This window comes from Haliotis cracherodii, unplaced genomic scaffold (assembly GCF_022045235.1).
Source record: "Haliotis cracherodii isolate W230 unplaced genomic scaffold, xgHalCrac1.p SCAF_8, whole genome shotgun sequence".
Classification (NCBI taxonomy): Eukaryota; Metazoa; Mollusca; class Gastropoda; order Lepetellida; family Haliotidae; genus Haliotis; species Haliotis cracherodii.
The window spans coordinates 14,135,706-14,156,794 of record NW_027266341.1 but is presented as its reverse complement, the minus strand read 5'-3'; the positions used below and the strand labels follow the sequence as shown (position 1 = coordinate 14,156,794).

The following is a 21,089-nucleotide window of genomic DNA, read 5'->3' as shown; positions in this document are numbered from 1 at the left end:
GACACCCTAATTAACTATGCATGGACACCCTAAGATACACAGAGACACCCTAATTAACTATGCATGGACACCCTAAGATACACAGAGGCACATACATGTACAGGCATAAAGCATTCTATAGACAAACCTAGACACACATACAAGGGCCTAAATATTTGACTATATGTGACTAGTAAAATGTGTCATTGGTTCGTCATGTGCTGTCACCTACACACGGTTCAGAGTCAGGGATTTATGTTTGATCTTATCATTAAGCCTGGCTATCATTTCCTATTCTGTCCCAGTAAATGCAAATCGGACTTGCACATTAATCCTTAGAGGAAAAACATGCTCAACAACCGAATCATGGAACTCTCGTTAGCATGCATCATACAATAATAATGAACGTGTACGAAACAAATAGAGACCTAGCTGTGTGGGGGACAGCATCCCCAATGGCTCGTTAACATCTGCATCAATGGTGTGAAATACACACAACAATACCTTGACGCTGGAAGTTATGTAGTAGTATTACAAAATAAAACTCACATGAAATTAAAATCATTAGTCTTCAAAACCAGCTCCATAGCAACAACAATTAAAAGAATTTGGTTGTTTCTGACGCTGAATAGCCGTGGTCGGGTTGTAACATCGAGCGATGCAGTTGTTAATTGTGACGAGCACAGACGAAGGTGTGGTAGCGTTATCCCGTGTCCAGACGCTAACTGCACCATGTGTTCTGACTGGCAAGAGAATCGATTGTTTAATATGTCTCTTATACCCTCCCCTGTTTGAACGCTGCGATCAACACGTGAAGCGAGATAGGTTAACTTTTTGGACGCTGCGGTCGGAATATATCGCGTGGTAAAACTGATTCAGATCTATGTGAACGCTGGCTTGTGTAGATAGAGGATGTGGATTTGCGATGAAGCAACTGTACTTTAACGTGGAGGAATGAAAAGTTGGAATGTTACAGGGACGAACGTGATTCTGACCAGGTAGGTGCAAAATTCAGTTCGTTTCTGAAATCAAGGAGCTATACAGACATGTGCTGGTGTTCTTTAAACACTTTACATCAACGTAGGTGACAGGATACATCACATTCAGTAATATAAATGCGCATGCCTGAAGGACCTTAATATATCATAGGGTGCTTGTCATTCATGTATAATTATGCCTTTTAAATAAGGAACGTGTGTAAATACCTGTAATCATCGCTGGGAGTGGATGACCTCACTAACAATGTTTTGCATTCCACTTTAAATGGTGTGTATGAATGATGGTGATATATGTTAGCAGCTGGGAGTTCCACACCATGTTGAGCGGTTTTATAACTCAAGCGGTGCATTAGGTTCATTCCTTTCGGTTACAAATGTAATATCAGTCTAATGATAAAATGGATAGAATTGAAGAACAACAACCTGATACCCCAGATATATGTGTATGAATGTCAGATGACCGTCGTGGTACCGTGTGGGCCACTAGCCTGAAGGTCCACCGCAACTCAACATGTTCACTCATAGGACTTTTTAGAAGACATGAAGCAACACATGATAAGGATTTCGTGACAAGGAAGGACATGTATCTGTCAGTCTGTCTGTATGTGTGTGTGTCCGTCTGTATGTCTGTTTTCCTATCAGCTTGTCGGTGTGTCTGCTGTCTTTCTGACTGTGAGTATGTCTGTGATTCTGTCTGCATGTCTGTCTGTGAGCCTGTCTAATTGTCTCTCTGTCTTTCAGTTTTTCTGTGAATCTATCTGCTCTCGTGTGTCTCTGTCTGTGAGTCTGTATGTCTGTATGTCTGTATGTGAATCTGTCTATCTGTCTCCAGGTGCGCATCATCTAGTAAGTAAATCATCATCATTTCTATGTACCTCAACGATTCTTTTTTATCGTCTATCATTTCACTCATTAAACTTTGTATTTGTAGATCAATGTATATTGTAACCATATCTCTGTTTCTATTAATCTAAATATATCCATTATATTGCTATATTTGTTTATATCAACCCACTGGCTCTTGCGTTCATGTGGTGGCAGACATACGAGAATCTTTCAGGGTACAGTTTCACATATAATTTTTACATATGCTTAAAGAATGGTAGGTTGACAAGTACGAATACATATATTGAAACACGAGTTCTCTGGCTCAGACATGTTCTCCATGTAAATCTTCCGTATCCAATGATCACGTCCTCACTGCCAGCACGCCACACTGCTGCCAACACGGTCACTGCCGGCACCAAGCTCATACAGTGCTTGAAGCACATCGCGAGGTTTATGAGACGTGTATAATGGTGCTTCTGTTAGCAGCGTGATTTTGCACACGTTTCTGATGTTAGCTTATCTTGTTTTTTTGCAAACTGGAACTGTTTGATTTTATATACTTGTATATGTAGCGTATAGTACTGATCTGTGACTAAGTTATGGTCAGGTAGTGTGGAATTTACATCACCCCACCATGCATTGAGATACTTGTATCTGATTGGTTACTGAAAACAGTTCTCTTCCATGTACACCGGTGACAGATAACGTACAATTTTCATATACCTCGCTGACAGATAACGTACAATTTTCATATACCTCGCTGACAGATAACGTACAATTTTCATATACCTCGCTGGCAGATAACGTACAATTTTCATATACCTCGCTGGCAGATAACGTACAATTTTCATATACCTCGCTGGCAGATAACGTACAATTTTCATATACCTCGCTGGCAGATAACGTACAATTTTCATATACCTCGCTGACAGATAACGTACAATTTTCATATACCTCGCTGGCAGATAACGTGCAATTTTCATATACCTTGCTGACAGATAACGTACAATTTTCATATACCTTGCTGGCAGATAACGTACAATTTTCATATACCTCTCTGACAGATAACGTACAATTTTCATATACTTTCCTGACTGATAACGTACAATTTTCATATTCCGCTCTTACTGATAACCTACAAATTTCGTATTCCCTTCTGACAGATAACGTACAATTTTATATACCCCTCTGTTGATACGAGGGTGGACACATAAACGTGTGGTGGACATTATGATATCCGTATCATGACGTTAACATGAAGACGTCGAAATAAAGAAGTCGACATGGCGGCACCAGCATGTCTTTGTCAATAGGTGTCCCGGGCCCTTCTGTCTGTGTCTGTGTTTATGTTTCTAGGTTTGTCAACACCATACTTGTGTTGAGGTGTCAATAGGTGTCCCAGGCCGCTATATCACAGATACATGTGTTTATGTTTCTAGGTTTGTCAACGCCATACTTGTGTTGAGGTGTCAATAGGTGTCACAGTCCGCTCTGTTTGTACATGTGTTTATGTTTCTAGGATTGTCAACACCATACTTATGTTGAGGTGTCAATAGGTGTCCCGAGCCGCTCTGTCTGTGTATGTGTTTATGTGTCTAGGTTTGTCAACACCATACTTGTGTTGAGGTGTCAATAGGTGTCACAGTCCGCTGTCTGTATATGTGTTTATGTTTCTAGGTTTGTCAGCGCCATACTTGTGTTGAGGTGTCAATAGGTGTCACAGTCCGCTGTCTGTATATGTGTTTATGTTTCTAGGTTTGTCAACACCATACTTGTGGGAAACACCAAAGTACAAACGTTGAAATGCCTGAGATGTCCCCATGTCAAGCTGACACGCCATGCAATAACTGAAATAATGTTCAAAGCAGCGTTAAACATAACGTACTCCCTCATCTCACCTATAGAGCAGGGAAAGCTTGACCGTTTCGTGAGCGCCTGCTGTCATCACTGATCATCAGTGATGCTTCAAATAGCTCTCAACCTGTTTCACCTTTTCCGACCAATGCGATCTGTTTCGGCATGTAGTCGACACTGAATATCCTACCTCAGTGACGTCATGGACTTAATTATCCACTCTATGCGTCTGTTATTATTGCTATTGTGCTTCTGAAAAAAACCATATCCGGGAAAGCATCATATTGTCTTGTGGATGTTTAATAATATATTGGCCTGACATTACGTGAATTTATCTTCTGGTGAATGTTGGAATCTGTATTTATCTAATCGAAGGTAGTTAAGAAGGGCAAGTGCTTTATTTGGCACATTAGCACGTCAAGTTTACTAAGTGTCCAGGGCAACATTCTTTTCGTCGCGCTGTCAACAATGGTTCAAAATAATGTTTATAAATCAAATCATTTCAATACTCGTTTCTACAACGTGTTCACTGGATATATGCAGAGATGCAGTTTCGTTATCATGGGAACATCCATTGTTCTATTCTGATTGTGACGTCACATAGAGGTTGACGTTTGTGATCCCCCCCCTTGACTAATAGCATAGTCACGTTTGTATGATAAAAAACAAGTCAATAGCCGATATGATGGAATGTATTTTGGTTTACTCTGCTGACAAAAGCAATTAGAAGGCGAGATCACAAACTGAATCTGTGACTGTGTATTCTCTGACGGAACTGTGTACCGATACATTAGGTATTGAATATCAAAGTGGTTCTTCATATTGAACCTGTTGTACATCACAATGGCCCTCACAATGTAACATACAGCTGCCATTGTTGAGTCATACTTTGTAACCCCAATTATTATCTGACAACCTACGTTGAGCACAACAATTGCGTTTTAATTATGAAAGGTGCCTGCACCAAACGTATTAGCTACACTCATTATTAAGCATTCAGGCGTAGATTTTATTGAAAACTAATGATTCTGTACATATCATATGTACAGGTAAATAGGTCGTTATTAAGTACAGGGGCGGTCGGGTAGCCTAGTGGTTAAAGCGTTCGCTCGTCACGCCGAAGACCCGGGTTCGATTCCCGACATGGGTACAATGTGTGAAGCCCGGTGTGCCCAGCTGTGATATTGCAGGAATATTGCTAAAAGCGGCGTAAAACCGAATTTCTCACGAATTGTTTCCATCTTTTTTTGTGTGTGAATTCGTTAAGCTTGTGTTATTTTAGAAAACAAACTGGTGGAATACTTTCTCCGTAGACGAGGCTTGATCCGGACTCATGTTCGCGTACAGGCATAAGCAATATTAATAGGTCATATGTTATTAGCATGATCTAAGTCGAACTAATGTCAGGAAACGCGTGCATCAAACGAACAAAAATGTTCCTCTCATTTCATGAAATTATCAGCATACACGTTAATAACAGTCTCACTTAATTTCGTAGTATTTACATATTTAGGGACATATTAACTGCAACCTTGTTCCAGATATAATAACAACAAAGTGAAAGGTCATATCTATGCTCATGAATATTCATGAGGTATCGCATCTACAAAGAAGCCTATAACTCGTATTGTTCTATTTTAACATGAAATATTTAGCCCCTCAATGATTTGATTTCACGTGACGTATTGTTCCACGTGAATATATAGAAAGCATAACCAAGAGATTGTTCATATATAGTGCTTGTGCAGGTCCCTAGAGACTGGTGTTTTGACGTCGATGAATAGAGCAGCAATTTCCCAAAGGATAGGCTTTACAAATTCTATGATGTCGAGAATCAAAACGGGTGTCTTGCGAGACGGGCGACCGCATTGCTCACTGACCACCCTACGCAATCTCACTATGCGTCATTCAGATGTGTGCTACTCACAGTATAAATTATACATCGTTCCATTACATTGTATAAATTTACGCTATTACGCATTCAGTGAACACATGCCTGTTAGGCCCTCAATCTGCATAGCGAACATTTTATGAAGAGCGGTAGAGGTGAGTACTTAAAACGTCCTCATCAATTAAAAATGGTGGATCACAATGACTATGCAGGGTGTTCTCAATGACAACTGATGCATTTACGGGAAAAGTCGATAGCGACCGAGGGTAAAACAATGACACTGATTTAAGTTCTACAGTCGTCAGTGACAGTTTATGGGTTGCGGAACACGGGTGATTTGGATTTTGAGAAAGTGAGGTTGATGGTTTGGGTTAGTGCGACTCTTCCAGATTGCAATCAGTGTTGAGTGCCCGCTGAACGTTGACAGGTAGGTGTTTTACTGATCCTTTCTGCATTAAAATCGTTAAGCTGGAATATTAAGAGACAATTTAGCTTTAAAAGCTACCGTACAGAATAATCCATGCAGTATCGATAAACTAACACATGTCACGAGTGGCAATATGTGGTTTTATTTTGTGAGCACAGGGATGTCAGCACAACATTTGGTTTCAACAAAAGGTGGCGTGTTAGTGGAACGTCTCTTCTCTTTTTAGTGGGTTGTTGTCTTACGTCACACTTGGTTATTCCCCCTTTCAACGCTACCTCATCTCCACTGTTGTTTCCGTGCTTATCACTCGCACATGTTCCATCCATCTATAGTTCTGTCGGGTACATCGAGGTATGACGCGGCTGTATTTAAGAGAAACTGTGAGGAAAGACGAATGTGACACAGGTAGTAAGCGTTTGCGACTTGCGAGAAACCCACGAGTACGGGTGTGGTGCTAGCAAAAACAGGATCATAACAGAGGTTTTAGAGTAAGTTCCGCACAATTTGAATGCATCTCTCATAGACTTAAGATCGAAGTTGGCAGACACAGAAATAGAGCTAGAGAATTGAGAATATGTGAGCAATGTGGTTTAAATGTGACTGAAGATGCGTTTCATTTTCTGTTAGTCTGTCCAAAATACGACCATCTAAGAAGTAAATATATTGATCTGACTTTTTAGGTACATCCCACTCAACAAACATTTATATCGATAATGTCAACAACTGATAAACATAATCTTTAAAAGCTATCAATGTTCATTTATCATGCTATGTTAATTAGAATATGACCTGTTAAACGGATCTGCAACAACTCTCGAAAATAGAATTGTACTATGGGCCTGAGGCCTTTCAGTACGGAATAAAACTTATCCTTATCCAAAACAGAGGCGAGTTTTGGTTACGAATCAAGATTCCGAAATACCGTTGGAGACTCAAACAGTCCACTATCATATTTTGAAAGACATTCAAGTAGACCATGTGAGATTGTCAATTTATATGAAAAGCATGTAAACATAAAACGTCAACGCCGGATAATAATAATCGCTATTATCCACCAAAACATTTACCTCTGGGCGTGAAGGCAAAAATACCGTGGAAATTATATGAATGGATCACTGAAAATCAGTGTTGACGCTACATTTAAGAGTCTAACTTTCTTTTATTTTCCAAAACCACTTCAAATAATTTCAAAACGGAATTTCATTCTCATTTATAGACGTATTATCAATTTATACGAAGGGAGTTGATTATTTTATCTTATACGATACGATGGCCAGCGTATAGGACCCATCAATTAGGGGAATCCCCGCGGTGTCGTTCATCAGATGGTACAAGTTATATGCCGTGTGGGTGTTGTTTATCGCCTCCCGGCTGAGCACATGGCTTCTGGCTTCTGTTTGCGAACTTAAAATTGTGTAAAAGTATTATTAAATTGTATGATTCGCATTTTACGTGCCACACTATAGATATTTGACGACATGTAAGTGTATCTTTGACCTCACACACAGAGCCATCTACACATTCACTCATTGTGCGGGGCGGTCGGGTAGCCTACTATTTAAAGCGTTCGCTCGTTACGCCGAAAACCCGGGTTCGATTCCCGACATGGGTACAATGTGTGAAGCCCATTTCTGGTGTCCCCCGCCGTTATATTGCTGGACTATTGCTAAAAGCGGCGTAAAACCATACTCACTCACTCACTCATTGTGCTAACACCCGGTGTCGTTTGTGACATTGCTGAGGTTCGTGAGTCCATTGTGATGCCATAACATGTCAGCTGTAGAAATGGTTTTGATTTTTTCATCACACATATTCAACATCTAACATAAACGAGGTTAGACCCCTCGAAAATCGAATGCGTATTTGGACATGCTGTTGACGTTCGATGCAGCTTGTCTACGACAAGATTAGATTTGCTTCACGTATCCCGATGAAACAATACTTATGCGACATTTTGGTGTGATTCCATATATGCCATCTGTCTCCTCGTACGTGTGAAACGTTTTATCACGCCAACATGCATACCTATTAACGATGCCCTTCTCACATGCCCCGAGACCCGGATGTAGATAGCGATGTGAGAGGATGTATGCGGGACCCGGATGTGGGCGGCATTTTTAATGCTGTCTCGACCTTTGTGTCATTTTGCCATTATCTGCAATGAGAGATAGCCACTTTCGCCTAATTATTGTAGAAGTAATTGGTCAATTTTAAGCATTGGTGTTACAGATAGAAAACTCGGTTGCTAATATCAAAGGGAGACCTGGTCGTTTCTGGAGCACTTGGTGAATATGTTGTAGATATTGTTAAGTCGACTGGAGTTTGAAACACGTGAAGTGTTGTGCTTATTGGTGTTTTTTACCCTAAAATATGTTGGATCGTTTATATAAATGCGACAAAACCCTTTCCATATTCAATATATATATCTATGATTTGTATGGAGCTTAGGAATCTGGTCCAAAATAGGATGGACCAGATTTAAGTCAAATGTTGACAGTACTGATTGATGGTTTTGGCAGATGTTTTCCTCAGTTAACACACTGGCCTTGTATGTGGCATTATTTGACCTGTCATTTATACCAAATTCTTTGATCAAACAATTAATGTAGCGATTCTTATATATATAATTGTTATGTTATTTGAGGCCTTGTCAATGAGAACATCTACTAACTTCTCATGGATGACAGCTGGATGGGACAGAATGGGTTTGTGCATTCTACCAAAGGCAATATCAGGCACTGACGTTTTGGAATATGCTTCGACAGCATCCAAAAAGATTTTAAAGTTGTGATCCCAAATGGGCAGGAGGTGGCTAACGATATTTTGGTCTATATTTCAATAACTGTTGTTTGTCATTGTCAACAATGGAGAAGTTACCTGTGATTATATGACGATCGACAACGATAAAAATGACACCTACATTGATACAGATCGAAAACAAACAGGAGAAACTGATTCATTCATTCATGCTGCCAAGTCCACGTTCTACACACGTTCCTGTTATTGAACAACTTGGATGAAATGGTGTTCGTATAGAAAAGCAAATATAAAATATTGTGAGATATTTTTTAAACTGATTTTTGTCGAAGAATGTACTCGTAATACTTAAATTTAAAACACCAATTCCCTTGTCAAATGCAATTCCCTATTTTGACTCGTACCATATGTTCCCGTGCTTGTTTAGTTGAACAATTTACTGTTTGCATGTGTTTGTGACAGGTGCCACCTGTGGGTCAGGTTGCGTTCACCTTTTGCGAACACCTGGTATCATCACCATGTGATTGTCATTCAACACCTGCTCGTGATTTAGTCCGTTACGCACCGTCGACTCTGCTTTTAGCTGAGATTTCTTATAAATATGGAAAGGATTTTGTCGCTTATATTTCATTACAAATTTCAAATTCAAGAACATGCGGTCTCTGTCTGACTTAATGGAGTCTGATTTGGGTAAGTCCAAACGTTTCAACTAAATTCGAATGTCATCCGCAGCTTGATCTATAAAAATTATCCTTTAAAAAACTAATGATCTTTAATAGTGTATGTACTTTTTATGTGTCTTTCGTGAGACCATTCCTTTGTTGTAACGAGAGTAGCGTGAAACGTAGCAGCGTGATTAGCGTCAGTATAATGCATTGTTTATGAAGATTGGTTGTTTTAATATAAAAAGACACTTAGCTATTTCGTCAAGTCTCTAGAAAAATACGTTTTGCAGAATAACTGATGTAGTTCCTTAAGTTCCAAGATGCCCTGAAACGTAGCCTGAAATGGATCAGACATGTTATTTTGACATTTAATACATCCGGAAGAAACCTGTATCACTACATGGGCTAGGTTTATTAATCATTTGGTTTTGTGAAACACGACCTCGAGTGATACACACTTCTGTTATCACACCTGCTGATGACGTTAATTGACGTTAATTACAAATGACGGATTCAAGTTAAGTGCATCAAATTTCCGGAATCAGCTGTTGCTTCCTTCATCAAACGTCTGACAAAACAACGATTTGTGGATAAATCAATGAATAAAGAATATTTACTAATAGGTTTTCTAGCACGAGTTTATATATTGTTTATTTACATTGACCATGCAACCCAGATAACCCAAGCACCGAGTCGGTTTCTTATATGAGTACACGTGCAACTCTGGGAGCATGTAACTTTAATGCGGCTGTGTGAGTGCGCTTTGATGCATGCGAATTTAAAATGCCACAAAACGTTAAATTGATGAGTGCTGTCTTGCTGACACGTTTTTCTTCGTGGTGGCGCTTGTGTCAGGAAGCCTTCAATGTTTAAGCGGAATTACAAAAGCTTTTGACGTTTAATCTGATGAAGCGCAGTGGTGATGCTACGGGTGAAACAGACAAACAGGTGGAGCTAGTTGAGGCTCACCTCGACCCAAGGTCAAGCATAGTTTATGCCATGGGCGGGGTGGGGGGGGAGGGGGGGGGGGGGGGGTCTCAGCTCTGTTCCTCCTTGTTACAGGTCTTGTACATAGGGATCGGTTCTGAGAATGTCGCTTCCAACTCTTTTTTTACTCTTTTCCCTTTCCTATGAAGGATATATAGACATGAATAACCTTATGGCATTAACGTTTCCAATGTTTTAAGTTATTTAAGGAGCATCCCGGGACCTGTGATCGAGGGTTCGAATCCAGGTTCATCCTTGGTTTGTCTGCACCATGCCCGTTCGCGTATACTTTGTCTTATTGATATACTTAATCATGTCTCCAGTACAATGAGAGATACAAGTCTATTTGTCATGATCAGTGACAGGGTCATGTCCGATAATTTGTATAATATGTTTTCTGCTACTTAAAATTAAAATTAAAAATTTGCAATTTTCCAATTTATTACATGATTTTGAAACAAACGTATTTTATGTTAGTTATCAAATATATGCATAACTACGCGTGAGTAATTAAGCACACTGTAATGTTCAATGCATTGACATTGGTCCGTTCACCGAGATTACCAACAGCACCAAAACAATCTGTTTTTAGAGTTGTTGCTACGTTATTTAAAGGTGTGTGTGGTTTTCCGTTTTTAAGACATAATGTTCTTGTGATAATGACGATATATGACGTTCCGTCGCATGAAGAATCTATAAATGTAAGAGACAATAATCTTTTCATAATCATGATAAATCTCTTCTAAAGACATTCGATTGTACGAGTTTTTGATTCACTATAAAAGTCATGACACCAGGTGTTTGTGTAAAGGTGAGCTACAGAGTATTTTATTCTTTTTAAATTGGATAATGCAGTTTGATTAACTTTTATATAAACAGTTGTGTTAGTTTTAATTGCATGTATAAGATTTAAAAAATATTGTAATAATATTAGTTTTGTAACGTCAAACTTAATCTGTTCCAAGCAGCTGTTCTCAAGAAACTTAATAAAACTGAGAGTTGCAGAAATATAATTGTTTGGGAAGACTTGGGGTTTTGTAAACAATAAAAGTATTTTATGCGTGTTTTAAGGTACGCTTGTCCTTGGGTCGAATCCAAAATTCACATTGATAATGACCTTAAAGTGCCAGCTGACGTGGACAATGACCTTAAAGTGCCAGCTGACGTTAACTATGACCTTAAAGTGCCAGCTGACGTTAACTACGACCTTAAAGTGCCAGCTGACGTGAACAATGACTGAAAGTGCCAGATGACGTTAACTATGACCTTAAAGTGCCAGCTGACGTGACCAATGACCTTAAAGTGCCAGCTGACGTTAACTATGACCTTAAAGTGCCAGCTGACGTGAACAATGACCTCAAAGTGCCAGCTGACGTTAACTATGACCTTAAAGTGCCAACTGACGTTAACTATGACCTTAAAGTGCCAGCTGACGTTAACTATGACCTTAAAGTGCCAGCTGACGTTAACTATGACTCAAGTCGCGACGGACTATCCTCCTACACTCACACGCTGCGACACATGCTGTTATAACTAGTCACCCGTTCACTAGTTTATTTCTTTTTGACTCGGGTAAAATATTTTTCTTAATAAACAAGACTGTGAAAATATTATCTGTTCTCGGTATGAAATCTGGCAACAAAAAACATTTACCTTTTTTATGCAAATTGTGCGAGTGGCAGGTGCTACCGGTAGGCAGGACATCATGCTTAACCTTTACCCAAACACCTGATGCCATGGCTCATTTTCAGTATTCCATTCTTACAAATAACGGCTAAAAGAAAGAATTTAAAAACACAAGTTTAAAAAGTCAATGCAAAACACATCGCCCAAACACAACAATGATCTGTGCAGAAAGTGATACACTTCCACGGCCTCCTTTTTTTCTTTTTTACTGTAGAAAATGCGAGAACACGTGCCGCTTGGGCAGCCGAAGCAACACGTGCAATAAAGGTATATAATTGATATGGACGGCGTGTCGGACACTCACACTGATAAAAAAAAACACAACAGAAAAGGCACGACTGACACCCGAACAGAGCGAGTGGGCCCTGTGTATGATACATATGGGAGCCACCAATGGCTTTTGGTTGCTGTAACTAACCTGATGCATGCAATGTCACACACAGACATGACAGGCATCAGACAGGCACCAGGCAGGCGATGAACAGGAAGACACAGGGTAACTACGCCCAATGAAGATCGGTACTTGCGTACTTTGCATCTCCGAAATCGACTCCTGACAGGGACGTCATCAGCGACGAATGCCATTAGTCGACAGACATACATAATAGCCATACAGCCCAAATTGTACAGAACTTCCCTACAACCAAAACGTCAACGTGTTGCCGTGACCTGCACGCTTCCCAAACATGTCCCCGATAGAACACCTCGGGGATGTTATTGATCCTTGTGTTTGACAGCGACCACATTCTCCAGCCAACCGACAGGCCAACTGATCCAGGACCTCCACGAACGACTGACGTTTTCTGTGCGCCGAACAGTTTTTGCGTGTCTTGAAGCAGGGAGGTGGTCACACATGCTATTAATGTAACGTGTCATTGAACTTGAGTGATTTTAGATGTGTGTGCCCTTTGTCCATTACCTTGAAAGCTTGTTTTTGCTACCTGCTCCATTTCGGGCAACTGTCAGGCCACTGTATGACTTTTATTTCTAATGTTGATTTCGTTGATATTTTCATCTTTTTCAATACATTTTACATATCTATCTTTTAGTGTTTTTCGCGATTTAAGGCTATGGTAAAGTTTCTTTTGGCCGTCAGTTTAGATTTCTCGGGCGTTGATATTATCAGTTAATTTATTGTGAGGTTTTTCAGTGATACATACAAGATAGATAGTTAAATAGATAGACAGGAAAAAGAGAAATTAGTGTTGAAGATTATATCACAAATTGATGACTGAAAGTGAGTGATGAGACCAGGTGATGGCAAAAAGGATAAACATAAGACATATCTGCTATAAGAAGAGTTCCTCTACGATTCCGACTATATCCTAAGCATGTGTTTATGAATCACTATTAGTAAAGATACCAGGTGTTCGCGAATCCTGTCCCACCACAGGTTGCCCTGTTTGTGCATGTGTTTAACTGCCCTAAATACATTCATGTAACGACAAATATATTAAGAAAAGATTGTGAAATCTACAACAAAAAGATGTTTCTAAAAACATTAAGTATTATCAACGATTTACCATTTACTTAAAGAGGCTATAAAACCGCCAGAAGACAACCACCTGGGGAGAGTGACCATCACAATCAATAAACGAACTGCTGACGACAAAGAGTTACTGTATTAAAAACCATTCAAAGAAAAAGAAACTTAAACATCTTGTTTTTCACATTTAGATACAAAATCCATGACAGCCCATTGGACAGACAACCATTAGCCTTATATTAAAGAAATCCCCCAAATTAGTCTTCTTTGTTCAATACTGCCCGTTTTAAAGAGCTTCAGATTTTCCGGAACCTAATCACTAAAATGGTTGTAGCAAACGGAACTGTCTGGATCTGTGATAAGTCTCTGGTCATGAAGTCCACAACGACCAAGTGTTGTAAGAATGACTTTATCTCTCCCTCTTCGCGGTCACGTTATTAACAGCAATGTAACGTATAGACACAAGGCCAAAGCGATGTCCTCCAGAAACAGAATCATCCCATACTTTCTGCCATTATTTTAGAACAGCTTGATATATCCAATGATAAATATCTTTGGGGCAAGGTTTAAGTTCTTTTAGAGACACCTCTGTTGATTCTAAACCACCTCATCCGCTATCTTATTTCCCTCTAAACCAACAGGGGCGGGGATCCATACGACCCCAAAAATAAACTTGGAATTGAGATGGGTATCGAGTTCAATAATAGTAAAGAGAATGTCACTTATTGACACAATTTGCTTTGCCTAAATAGTTCTAACAGCGGCTATTGAATTTTAGTTTGGCCTCGTGGTTATTTTGATTTACGCATCGCACTGCCTTGAGGATGGCTATTAATTCCGATGTAAATATTGACAATTGCCATAGAGATGAAATACGATAGCTACCGAGAACATGTGCCTAAAATGCCCCAGAGATGCGATTGCTTGAAAGAACGTTGACGCATCAGTGAATGCGTGGGTGTGACAGGCATTGTTTTCAAAAGCAAGCATCAGCAACAACTTTAACCAGATCTGGACTCGCGATGTTGTTTACAGTTGAGTGCCGATTATGCCAATAGTCTTTGAAGGCACCGTGGTATGATTTTGGCGAGGAAGCTGGATCCACAAGGTCCACACCAATTACCCCCTGTAGTTAAGCTACAGATACCAGTATAATATGTAGGTAAGCTACAGATACCATTATAATATGTAGGTAAGCTACAGATACCAGTATAATATGTAGATAAGCTACAGATACCAGTATAATATGTAGGTAAGCTACAGATACCAGTATAATATGTAGATAAGCTACAGATACCAGTGTAATATGTAGATAAGCTACAAATACCAATATAATATGTAGATAAGCTACAGATACCAGTATAATATGTAGATAAGCTACAGATACCAGTGTAATATGTAGATAAGCTACAGATACCAGTATAATATGTAGGTAAGCTACAGATACCAGTATAATATGTAGATAAGCTACAGATACCAGTATAATATGTAGGTAAGCTACAGATACCAGTATAATATGTAGATAAGCTACAGATACCAGTATAATATGTAGATAAGCTACAGATACCAGTATAATATGTAGATAAGCTACAGATACCAGTATAATATGTAGATAAGCTACAGATACCAGTGTAATATGTAGGTAAGCTACAGATACCAGTATAATATGTAGATAAGCTACAGATACCAGTGTAATATGTAGATAAGCTACAGATACCAATATAATATGTAGATAAGCTACAGATACCAGTATAATATGTAGATAAGCTACAGATACCAGTATAATATGTAGATAAGCTACAGATACCAGTATAATATGTAGATAAGCTACAGATACCAGTATAATATGTAGGTAAGCTACAAATACCAGTATAATATGTAGTTAAGCTACAGATACCAGTATAATATGTAGGTAAGCTACAGATACCAGTATAATATGTAGGTAAGTTACAGATACCAGTATAATATGTAGGTAAGCTACAAATACCAGTATAATATGTAGATAAGCTACAAATACCAATATAATATGTAGATAAGCTACAAATACCAGTTTAATATGTAGATAAGCTACAAATACCAGTATCATATCAACATGTGAAATTGATGAAGAAGAAATTTGAATTCAGATTCAATGTACAAATGAACTTGGATTAGCTTAAGTTCATTGCCTTGAAGACTCGACCCATTATAAACGCGAGACCCACACACACGCACACACACACCACACCACACACACGCACACATACCACACTACACGCACACATCACGCAGAACATTGTTTAATGCGGCGTTCATAATAACACACTCACTTCATAATAAACAAACGCGATAAAACCCTTTCCATATTCACAAGAAATATGTCAAAAGCAGAGTCGATAGTACGAATCGCCATCAAACAGTGACGAGAAAAGGTGTTCGCGAAAAGGTGAGCGTATCCTGCCTATCTGTTGCGCCCATCACAAACACAAACAAATGTTTCGCTTGAAAAAATACGGGAAGTCACAAGTCAAGTGTACAAGTCAAAACAGGGAATTGCATCGGACATCATTTTGTCCCTGATGCGCTAGATTTGGAAACATCCTTAATATGTATGTCATTAAACTTATCTTCATTGCATAGGTATTGAGTGCATTTGTGATGGGTGTCGTTCCATTTGTAGAGCACGAGTATAACATATAATCTCCATCTCGACTTACCTCCCCTGTTGTGAGTCGATTACAGCTTGACTGGTCATTAACCCCATACCCTGTATTATTTGTGCAGACGGTCTGTCGGTGTAGCAGTGAAACCTGTAATTACCGGACCCTGAATCACGATTCTTATCGCGTCATTCATTATCTTGACAAAACCCCAATATTTCCCGATCATTATTCAACACTGTAAATCATACAGACAAACAGCCTCCTAACTGTGCGTAATGGAAGGTAAATTACAACGCTCATCGATTACTATCAGAACTAGTGATTGAGCTAAAGCCAATTATCATGTATCAATATGACTTTATCATTTTGAATCAAACTCTTTATTAGAGAGGGAAAATAGTTTGTCTCTTGGTTCGCACGTTAGAAGAGAAGCGAACAAACCCTTTCCGTATTCACAAGAAATCTCTGCTATAAAAGATGTACGATCGTTTAGAATACAAGCGACAAAACCTTTTCCATATTCATAAAAAAACATCTCTGAAAGCAGACGCGATTGTACGATTCCGACTATATCATTTGCATGTGTTTATGAATCACTATCAAATAGGAATTATACAAGGTGTTCTCGAAAAGGAGAGCGTGTCCTGTCTAAGCGGTGACACACGTCACAAACACATGCAAAGGCAAGTAGATTGTTCAACTGAAAAAACACGTCATCCACATCCCCATCTTCCTGGGGCCATGAATATTGTAACTTTGATCAAACAGCTTTTGAGTAAGAGAATCAATGTTTCCGAAAAAAGAATGCTATTTACTCTCGTGAAGTGAGTGAGTGAGTGAGTGAGTATGGTTTTACGCCGCTTTTAGCAATATTCCAGCAATATCACGGCGGGGGACACCACAAATGGGCTTCACACATTGTACCCATGTCGGGAATCGAACCCGGGTCTTCGGCGTGACGAGCGAACGCTTTAACCACTAGGCTACCCGACCGCCCCCTCTCGTGAAGTGTAGGTGCTAGAGAGTTTCTAGTCCTGCACCATGACCGTGGAATATATTTATTTTATGAAAAAATAATAATCTAGAAATGCATACAAAAGCAAGTCTAGCCAGCTCAAGCTAGCTCTATTCTGAAATCAGCATAGGGAATTTTTTTATTTTTAGAGTCAAGAAGGATATTGTGTAATATAAGATTTCAGAGACTAAATGTTAGTCTAGAGAGTTTCAAAAGTGCTGGAACGTGTGATGGTAATTGATTTGCTGATGCCATAAAGAGTGTGTGTGTTTGTGAATTGTATGATGACTGATCAGTAACAACCAGGAGTATATCCTTGTACGTACGCTATACATTAGAAAATGTAAGATTCGATAACCAAACAAATGTCGAAAATATACAAAGAATCGTTGGTCCAACTCGAAAACGAAACAATCTCAAATACGTTTAATTAACACTATAGGTTTAGAAATAAGAATCCTGACATGTTTGGAGTTTGTAGTTCGAAATGACATACTTTCTGAGGGGTAGGAATGATTGACTGTGCCCAGTGTGCTATCAGAAACAATGACAAGGGCAATCCATTGTTTGAGCACTTCCAGTAATTGCCAACCATCAGAGTCACACGCAGTATGTGTTTAAGCGTAGAATAAATGTGTAGTCCTAACAGTAATGTTTGATATTTATACTCATAGATGAATTGATAGTTTGATAAGCTACTCATTGTCAAAGGTTTGTGATAAATATGCATTTATATTTTGTTTCCACATGAACTTGGACAAAAATCGGGAATTATTGTGCAGAATGCGAAATCGTAAATACTTTAATTGAATTGCTTATTGTAATGTTATTGTAATTAGAAGAATTTAATTGTAATTCAGAAGAAGAAATGTGGATGAGATGCACCAACCAGCGTGGATGCCCCATGCTCCCCATGCTCCATCAACCAGATGAAAAGGCAATATGTATCATACCTCTCTTTGATGATGACCGTACTACCAAGATAGCTCAGAAACACGAACATGGGTCCATGGTCATCGGATTCTGGTTCAGCACACACACACACACACACACACACACACACACACACACACACACACACACACACACACACACACACACACACACACACACAAAGACACACACACACACAAAGACACACACACAAAGACACACACACAAAGACACACACACACACACATCGTTGTCCGTTTCCTACATACATACAACATATTGAAATATACACCTCATAGATGACTGATATCATCTAGAATTGTGGATCAGTAACATCACAATGCATCTATTGTGATTGTCAGATATTGTCTTCAACAAAGCAAACTAAACTTATCAAATAACATCCCTGAAACTGAACCATGAATGCAAACAACAGTTACGAACTGTATTCTTCTCATCTCAGAACACAACACAATACATGAAAGCGAGCTGGATTGAACGCATGGCTTTGATTGTGTTCGGATCTGTAGATATATATCTCGTATAATGCTGCGACCAAATGGCGACAATGAAATACCAAACAAACAGACCGTGAAATCAATGTTGTATTACAAAGCAACACACAGTATTGGGGCACAGGTTATTGTCCATCTTTACATCCTGTCACCAAGGACATATATATGTAAATGCATATTTTAGGACCTAGCAATCAAACAAAGCGTGTTTAAGGAGGAATTCAACAGTCATGCTGCACACAGTCGTTTATAAACCACCATCCACGACGGTATTCATCGTTCTTTGACACACAGATAACGGAATCAGGCAATGACCTACATTTAGCAATCAATGCACCTTTTTAGAAGTCCTTTATCTCCTATTCTGAAAAAGTAATTTGGTGACAATTGTAAACAATGACTTAGTCAACCATTTCTGAACAAGTCATCGGCGTGTTGGTTTTCCCATCGAGTAATCAATACATAAGTGGACGTTGACAAGAGAGGGTATTTATAGACCCAGACACAATGGCAGTTTGACAGAGCTGATATATGGGTGACCAGCTTTTGATGTCGGGATGCAAACACAAGTGAAGTGTTTCTTAGTAGAAAAAAACGAATCAGGACACGTTTACAAATGCAGTTATGTTTTTATATTTAATACTATATGACTATGAATATATTTAATAGTTAACAATCTGAGAAGGAAAAGAAAGTATTCCGAGTTTGTTCCAATCAGTGTCAAGTTCCACGTCTTGTAATAACTATGGTAATTGTTGCAATGGAATCAGTATGCGTTTACGTCAAGGATCATATCGATTGAATGTCTTGCAATGTTCCACCGTTCGGAACTGACCTATTATTCATTGACTCACTTCCATTGTTGTCAATATATGCCAATCAAAACAGTTACGTTCAACATTTGAATTCATCAATCAAAGAAAATTCATATGTAAATATAATGTAACCCTGGTTTGTTTTGGTGTGATTGAAAATTGATTATGGTTATTGATTGATTATGTCTATTTAACCATTACTCATTGCTGCAACAGTTTGTAAAAAGTCCTCTGTGATTGGATAATTTGTATTAAATTAAATTGGTTCAATGAAGACTGGGGTAAGAAATAATTTTGAAACCACATGACCTTACGATGTTAAATATTTTTTAAATTTCTTTGAAAATAGGTAATTTATTGATTTTCTAAGATAAGATGTCCAAGTTACCCATCAGCATGTGTGTATTATGCGAATGTTTAAAAGAATTCATAAAACTTTTGTATCAACTATATTTTAAAAGTTGAAACCATCTAGAAGTATTCTTTGAGTCCTGACTAAGCGCCATTAACATTTCTTTTCTTGTTTCAATTGTTCAATTGGAAATTAAACATGAAAAAATCAGCTGAGAGGCATAGTTTAATTTGATTCTAAGTTAAGTAAAGCAATAATGAAAGGTAAAAACATATTTCCCGAAAAAATAATTTTGCCTTTAGATTTTAAATTAAAAATAGCATTGATCACTGAATGTCCTCTTGAAAAGAGAGCCAGTGTTTCAGTTAGGCCACCGAACAGACTCATCGTACATTTGTGTCGGATATTATTACACGAACGAGATTCCTGAAGACGTTCCATTTTACTGTGAGCCAATTGTGAATTATGTTGCAAATATTTGCTGCTGATTGTTTTGGAACTATGATTGTGTGTGTGGTGGTTTATTTGCGCTTCTGAAGGTATTTGCAAAACGTTTGCTAAAAGAAAGTAGTGTTTTGGCATTGATATATAAAGAGAACTAAAAGTACATTTAATACATTTTTGCATTAACACTGAAACATACTCAGTGAACTTCTTTGAAAATATAAAACGTCAACGCTATAGAATAACCTGTCTAGATTGTCTGCCCACACAGGTTCCATTGGGCGAAAAGGTAAAATAGCTATTCAAGTTGTTCAAGCCGTAGAATCAGCAAATGGTCTGATTTGGAATGTGTTATTCTCTCTGGCGTCTATAGTGACTTATCAAAACATCTTATACAAGATTAACAAATAGACTATACTGAACGGTGTGTAACCCATCCCCAGTCTCCTCTGTGTGACGTTGTAGAAAGTGTCTTGGGTGGAATTGAAGCATTTGCAGCGTTCAATGTAATCTGCTGGACTGCTGCACGTCATAAAATTTGAACAAATAAAGACGATTGAAATCAAATTTGCATGAACTGACAATTTCCAATTCTCACTCAACCTCTTTGGCTGAGTACATGCATATATCTATGTTCCCACTCTTCGTGTTTTAATTAACTGTTAACTATTCCAGCTGTGAACTCCCATGTACCTACTCCTCTAAACCTACGGTCTCTGACCGGTCGTCCAGTTCATCACGACCTTAGTATTACATTTGCAAAAAACAGATTCATTTATTTGCTAATCATGAATAACAAGAGGGCTGGAAACCCA

The 21,089-nt window shown here is 38.7% G+C and overlaps 1 protein-coding gene across 4 annotated transcripts in view; it reads left to right on the top strand.

Annotated features, from left to right (window-relative positions):
* Positions 1 to 676: 676 nt before the first annotated feature.
* Positions 677 to 21,089, top strand: part of LOC139449609 (glutamate receptor ionotropic, kainate 2-like) — an 84,290-nt gene continuing 63,877 nt past the window's right edge. For 2 of the 4 annotated variants that reach the window (XR_011652185.1, XM_071231079.1), the window contains exon 1: positions 677 to 977. The gene's annotated coding sequence lies outside the window, so the exon portion shown is untranslated. Of the gene's footprint in view, positions 978 to 5,650; positions 5,706 to 5,812; positions 5,978 to 21,089 lie in introns of those variants that run through there. The other 2 variants (XM_071231083.1, XM_071231080.1) reach the window with 2 other exon arrangements.